Here is a 6,000-nt window from a genome sequence, read left to right as displayed (position 1 = left end):
AAAAAAAAGTGAGCATTCCAGCAGAAACAACATCAACCAAATTAGCATCAGCATCACTGTGCCCACAATGGGGAAGAAGTACGACATGTGAAATAATCACTAATGATATTAATACATGCTGCATTTACAAGATATCTTGTTTTTCTGTGGTAATTTCTTCCCTTCTATTCCCACATAGGCATTTGACTCCTTATTTGCTTCTTCTAGTGTATATGAAAACACAGACTCTGGGTGTTGTCGAGTGCTAAGTGACCATTATTCATGTGTGAGCTTTGACAGTGAATGTTGGCAGAATATTTGGTCATGGAGGAAAGATGTTATAGCCCATCCTAATTCTGACCCCATTTGATATCCACACACTTGAACTTTCTAGCAGGAGTTTCTGCATATAATTAGGAGAGATTGATTTTCCCCCATCATAAATCAAGGGCGGTAGACAAATTGTAGAGCTCTGACTATTGCTCTGCCTGAGGTCAGATCATCCAACTGGGATTAGAATTTGTGATCTTCTGGTCAGTATAGCCAAGGCCTCTTCAGTCTTTTGCAATTGCACAATGGAGTCTAACTACACGCTTTGCTAATTCGAGCAAACGGAAATCCCATTACAAATACAAATTTAAAGTCCCTAGAACGTTTAAAGAGCCCAGGATAGATCTGACATGCATTTCTAAAATGTATTTGTATAATTTTATTAATTGTTTCATCGTTGGCTGCACATACTGCATATACTGCAGATGAATATACAATCTATTGTACATTGAACTGAATGCTGACTAAAATACACAGTTTGCAGCTTTATCATTGGTTCCAAAAGCAATATGTATTTTTTCCTTTATTTAAGAAAAGTCTGACTTAGTTTAGTAACACACTTGATGTTTCAACTGCTTTGGTGTTGTTTCTTTGCTAATGCTGCCCTCTCGTGGTTGCAATGACCACAATTATGAAAGAGCACCGAATAAATGATGGAATAAACAATTCTGGGCTTCAGTGAAATGACAATTTGGAAGAGGGTAGAGAAGATGATGCCTGCACTTTCATTGGAATTGTTTAGATACTCAGACTGGAAGAATAGTCATCCTTGTAAACAAGTGTTTGTCCTTGGTGTATCTAAGAGCATTGTTCACCATTTTTCAGTCTCACTTAGCTTCTTATATTTTTCTATCTTTTCCCTTCTGAGATGTTTCTCTTCAAGTCTGAAGTGCCCAAGCTTACATCGTTGATCCTCACATCTCATCCCTCTCATACTTGCTACTCTCCTTTGTATGTATCGCCTCTATGGATGAGGCAAAATCTGTTGAGAACTTTATTATCAGACCAATATAATAATAATCCTTGCATTTGATATAGCGCCTTATCGCATCTTCGAGCCATCTCAAAGCGCATCACGGAATACACTGTAAAGTGAATTGACTGCATATTTTGTGGCCAAACATAACAGCTAATTGCACACAGCAGTGTCCCACAAAGTCGTGGACTGAGTGAACAAATTATTATTTTTCGTAATTTTTTTTAGGGATTATTACCCTCAGAAAAGTGACCTGCCAACCAACTAACAACCAGGTTCCTAATTACTGCTAGCTAAACAGAGGCATGTAGAGTAAGGAAACTTGCCCAACGTTCGCCCTGCCCGAGAATCAAACCCAGATCCTTTCACTTGCAAGGCGAGGGCTCTAACCAATGTGCTACAGTTCTCCACTTGTAACACAATGACAACTGATTGCATTTATATAGCACCTTTCACATCGAGAAGATGTCCAAAGGTGCTGGGAACACCCTCTCCCCTTTTAAAATGATCAACCATATTACAATGAAATGACTGCATCTGTGAGGAAGTCTCTGCCTATAACCTGAACCAATAGAAACGTTTGGCTGCAATTTTGCTATAGAATCCACTACAAACAGAGACCTCCGCTATAAACCCGCTAAAAATGAAGTTTTTGTCCCACGCTGTTTACCCACCGCAACTGTGGATGGAGCGGCTCTGACGTGCAAGTGGGAAATGGGCTTCACTCCACTCGGAGGCCCTGCTATTGTGATTGTCTGTGTGTGTCTCTCTCTCTATGTGTTTGTGTCTGTCTCTACGTGAGTGTGTCTCTCTACTCTGTATGTGTTTGTGAATGTCTCTATGTGAGTGTTTCTCGCTTCTCTGTATGCATGCATGTTTGTGAGTGTCTCTGTGTGAGTTTGTCTGTCTCTCTCTCCTCTATATGTACATGTTTGTGAGTGTGTCTGTGTTTGTCTCTTCAACAACAATAACTTGCAGTTATACAGCGTCCTTCATGCCGGTTAGCGTCCCGGAGCACCTGACAGTGGCGGAGTCTGACCCCAAGTCAGGGGGAGAACAACACCAGCAACAAAATTACATTTGTAAAGCGCCTTTCATGTCGAAAGGATGTCCTAAGGCGCTAAGGAGGGGGAGGTGACTGTAATCACAATCAAAAAGAAAGGTGATTAGGTGAGATTTGAAAGTGAGGAAGGAGGGGGCAAGGCGGAGGGATTAAGGGAGAAAGTTCCAAACTTTTGGGACGTAGTGGCTGAAGGCACGGCCACCGATGGTGGAGCGGAGGGGAGGACGGACGAACAGGAGGCCAGCGGAATGAAGGCAGTGCGTGGTGGAGTGAGGGGTAAGCAAATCAGATAGGTAGGGAGGTGCGAGGGCATGAAGGGATTTGAAAGCGAGTGCGAGGATCTTGAAATTGATCCATTCGATAATTGGGAGTCAATGGAGCCTGGCAAGGACTGGTGTGATGGGGGTACGGAGTTTTGTGCGGGTGAGAATCCAGGCGGCAGAGTTCTGAATTAGTTGAATTTTGTGTATGGTGGAGCTGAGGAGACCAGCGAGGAGGGCATTGGAATAGACCAACCGGGAAGTGACAAAGGGTTTCAGCTGCATTGAGGTACTGATGGAGGTAGGCAATGTGATGGAGGTGGAAAAAAGTGGTTCTGGACAGGGAATGGATGTGGGTTAGAAAGGAAAGCTGGAGATTGAACCTGACGCCTAAGTTGCGCACGGGTTCGGACAGTATGAGGGAGAACCCGGGGAGGTTGAGGAGTTCAGACTCGCAGGAGAGAAGACGTTGATGGGAGCTAATGATGGCTTCCGTCTTACCAACATTCAGCTGCAGGAAATATGTGCTCATGCAGGCCTTGATATCCATCAAACAAACTGACAGGACATCAGTGGAGTGGAAATTGCAGCTGGAGGAGGAGAAGTAGAATTGGGTGTCATTCATATACATAGAGAAGTTTACCCCTTGTCTGCAGATGACATCACCGAGAGGGAGCATGCAAATAAAGAAAAGAAAGAGGCCAAGCCTTGGGATACCCTGCAGGGGACCGGGCGGGGGTGGAAGAAGAAACTGTTTGCTGAGATGTATTGTTGGCAGTTAGTCAAGTAGAGCTCCAACAATGCAGGTGCAGTCCCACTAAGGTGGATGAGGGAGGAGAGGCGATAGAGGAGGATGGCATGATCGACTGTGTTGAACGCGAGAGAGAGGTCGAGGAGAATGAGAAGGCAGAGGGAGCCCTGGTCACAAAGAGAGAGGACGTCATTTTTTACTTTGACGAGCACTGTCTCTGTACCGTGGGCAGCGTGAAAACCGGACTGGATGGGTTTGAATAGGGAGTGGAGTATGCAGTATGGCAATAATATGCAGAGTGGCTTTGAACTCATGTTGTAACTGTTGGCCTTTCCCAAATATCCATCTAAAGGGTTGCAACGTATAACACAGAGGCCAGGGAACCTCATTGCGGTCCGGGGAAGCCTTGGTGGGCACCCGGTGCTTTAGCTCTCTGCTGTATTTTGGAGGCTGTATTTCTTTTAACATTCATGACAGTCACTATGTAATAAAAGCTTTTCACAAATCTGCATTGATTTTTCCGAAGGACATTGTTCGCTCTTTAAAACTTTTGACTTTTCTGTTGTCGGCACTTACTGCCCCGCCATTGGAGGTCAGGCATTCAGCATCTCTGCCCCCATACTCGGAAACTCTATCCTGCAATCCATCCACCTCACTCACTCTCTTGCCTGCTTCAAGTCCTGTTTAAAGACCTTCCTCTTCGACCATGCCTTTGGCCACCCTTCCTGCCCTCCACCCCTCGTGACCCCAACTCCTAGCTTAGGTCCAAAAACCCTGACTGTCCAGTGCCCTGGGATTCTTTCCGATGTGAAGGGCGCTATATCGGTGTAATTTGTTGTTGTTTTTGTTGTTGTTGTTCTAGTTGTCCTTTTTCACATTGAATTTCTTTTTTTGGTGTTTTTCTGCTCAATTAACCCATCCTGCTCTCTCTCTCTTTCTTTCAACTTGTCACATTCTCTGCTGAATTGTCTTTCTTTCCCTTTTTTGTCTCTTCAAAGCTTTATTTTCTGTAATAATACTAAGAAAAAATTAATTTTAAATTCCCCATGCTCTCGGGGTGATTTGGGGAATCTCCTACAATGTGCATGACCAAAAGTGAACCCATTCACTTTCATCCTCTTTCATATTTTCCTGATCTCACTCTTCCTCCTTTGGATGAAAAGAGCTGCCAAAGCTCTGAATCATCCCAAATATGGAGTTAATCCAGGTGGGGTGGATGATAACAGAGTACAAAAATTTGAGGTGTTGCCAATTTGGAATCGGAATTAGTGTGGCCTTTAAAAAAATTCAGTTGATTACTGTGATACCACTTTGGTTGAATTTTCTTATTCCTATGCCTGGCTACTTAATACACTGATGAGAGGCTTTATCAATTATGTGATATGATCCAATATATTGAGGGGAGAATGGTCCCTTTGGATCGTATACCTTGATCATAACCGATTGACCTACTCACCTGGTGAGGCATGTTCTACTCACCTGGTGAGGCATTTCGATTATAATATAATAATAATCCTTGCATTTGATATAGTGCTTTTCACATCTTCTAGACATCTCAAAGCGCTTTATACTTTATATACTATAAAGTGAATTGACTGTATATTTGTGCGCGAAACGTGGCAGCCAATTGTTCACGGCAGTGTCCCACAAACAGTCGTGGATTGAAATGACCAATTTATTATTGTTTTTTTCTTGAAGAATTATTACCAGGCATGTGGAGTAAGGAAACTTGCCCAAGGTTTTGCACTGCCTGGAATCAAACCCAAATTTCTCGCTTGCAAGGTGAGTTCTCTAACCATGAGCTACAGGACTCCAAATACAATACAAAATGACATTTGTAAAGCACCTTTCATGTCAGGAGGACATCCCAAAATGCTGAACATTAGGACCCGAGCGTGGGGCTTGTGATCAGGGAGGGTGCAGGGCAGAGAGGCTAGGAGGATGGCCAATGGCACGGTTGAAAAGGAGGGTCTTGAGGTGTGCCTTGAAGGAGGCAAAGGAGGGACATTCAGGGAATGTGGGGTGGAATTCCAGAGGTTGGGAGCAGAGAGGCTGAAGGCCTGATTGCCAATGGTGGGGCAGGCCTGGTGGAGACATGGAGTCGGCCGGAGCCTGCTGAGCGGAAGGAGCGGACAGGGTGATAAGAGGTCAGCAAGTCAGAGAGGTAGAATGGAGCAAGGCCATGGAGGGTAAGGATTTTGAACTCGATCCTCGAAAAATGAACCTAAATGGTATCACAGCAATCAACTGAAACTTTTTAAATGCATGGCATTTACTTGTTTAGATTGAACGATATTAGTTGCAGTGAACAGCAACAACAACTTGGGTTTATATAGCGTCCTCCATGCTGGACGGCGTCTCAGAGCACTTTACAGTTTAGGATCCCGGGACCGAGCCAGAGGGAGGGGTGGGAAGGTGACCAAAGGCGCGGTTGAAAAGAAAGGTCTTCAGCTGAGAAATTAACCTTTCAAGTGCTGATACAACAACAATAATAATATACAACTGTTTTAACATATTGTTCATGAGTTAAAGACTGAATCTCTGGAGCCGACATATGTGTGAACCACAAATGTTCAGGAGTGTGCATCAGTCGGCCAGTCATTAACCTGAGCAGATAATTTGGTAGTTCTTGATGGAGTTG

Source organism: Callorhinchus milii, unplaced genomic scaffold (genome assembly GCF_018977255.1).
Source record: "Callorhinchus milii isolate IMCB2004 unplaced genomic scaffold, IMCB_Cmil_1.0 Scaffold2, whole genome shotgun sequence".
NCBI lineage: Eukaryota > Metazoa > Chordata > Chondrichthyes > Chimaeriformes > Callorhinchidae > Callorhinchus > Callorhinchus milii.
The sequence above is the reverse complement of the archived record's forward strand: the minus strand, read 5'-3'. Positions refer to the sequence as shown.